The following is a 1,674-nucleotide window of genomic DNA, read 5'->3' as shown; positions in this document are numbered from 1 at the left end:
GCATTTTGCATTCCAGACAGACTCTGAGAAATTAAATTGACTTGTTGAGTCAATATCTTGTTCTGAGCCAATATGGCACTCAGAGTGTCAATCTCAAGAACTCCTTCTTCTGACTAGTCCCATTGTTCACAGGATTCTTTCAGAAGTGTACATGAATTGGTTATTTGCAACCATTTCAATCAATTCTTGAGCTTCAGGCGTCTTTCAGATGAAGAGATCCTCCAGCAGAGCTATCCAAGGACATCTTAGATAGTTCAGAGAGACCATCATAGAAAATACCTATGATGCTCCATTCAGAAAGCATGTCTGAAGGACATCTTCTGATTAATTGTTTGTATCTTTCCCAAGCTTCATAGAGGGATCTCCATCCTTCTGTCTGAAGGTTTGGACTTCCACTCTAAGCTTACTCCATCTTTGTGGTGGAAAGAACTTTGCCAAGAAGGCATTGACTAGCTTTTCCCAAGAGTCCAGGCTTTCTTTGGGTTGAGAATCCAACCATATTCTAGCTCTGTCTCTTACAGCAAAGGGAATAGCATCAGTCTATAGACCTCAGGGTTAACCCCATTAGTCTTGACTGTGTCACAGATTTGCACGAATTCAGCTAAAAACTGATGAGGATCTTCATTGGAAGTCCATGGAACTTGCAATTCTGTTGCATTAGAGAAACTAATGAGCTTAAGCTCAAAGTTGTTTGCTCCAATGGCAGGGATAGAGATGCTTCTCCCATAGAAATCAGGAGTAGGTGCAGTAAAGTCACCCAGCACCTTCCTTGCATTGTTGACATTGTTGTTATTTTCGGCTGCCATGTGTTCTTCTTCCTTGAAGAGTTCGGTCAGGTCCTCTAAAGAGAGTTGTGCTTTGGCTTCTCTTAGCTTCTCTTCAGGTCCTCTCAGGTTCAGGATCAGCTTCAACAAGAATGCCTTTGTCTCTGCTCCTGCTCATATGAAATAGGAGAGAAAAAGAAAATGTGGAATCCTCTATGTCACAGTATAGAGATTCCTTGAAGTGTCAGAGGAACAAAGAAATAGAAAGAAGAAGAGAAGAAGAATTCGAACTTTAATTAGATAAGGTTCGAATTGTGCATTTAGAAGGATGGTACTCCATAAATAGAAGGATGTGAGAAGGAGGGAAGAGAATTTTCGAAAATTCAATCAAAAAGATGTTGATAATTTTCGAAAATTGAAGTTGGAAAAGAAATCAAGTGATTTTTGAAAAAGATTTTGAAATTAGAAATTAAAAAAGATTTGATTGAAAACTGATTTGAAAAAGATATGATAAAAAAAATATGATTGAAAGGTTATTGTCTTAAAAGATGTGATTGAGAAGATATGATTTGAAAACCATTTTAAAAGATATGTTTTGAAATAATTGAAAAGATATGATTTAAAAATTAATGACTTGCCTAACAAGAAAAGATATGATTCAAACATAAAACCTTCCTCAACAGAAAAGGCAAAAATGTTCAATCAATCATTGATTGTTAGTAGTATCTTTGAAAAAGGAAAGAAATTGATTTTGAAAACATTTGATTGAAAAGATATATTTGAAAAAGATTTGATTTTGAAAAACTTTGAAAACTTGAAAAAAAATTGATTTTGAAAACAAAATCTTCCCCTAGCACCATCCTGGCGTTAAACGCCCAGAATGGTATACATCTGGCGTTTAACGCCCAAA

The sequence above is a fragment of the Arachis stenosperma genome, chromosome 5 (assembly GCF_014773155.1).
Source record: "Arachis stenosperma cultivar V10309 chromosome 5, arast.V10309.gnm1.PFL2, whole genome shotgun sequence".
Lineage (NCBI taxonomy): Eukaryota > Viridiplantae > Streptophyta > Magnoliopsida > Fabales > Fabaceae > Arachis > Arachis stenosperma.
The sequence above is the reverse complement of the archived record's forward strand: the minus strand, read 5'-3'. Positions refer to the sequence as shown.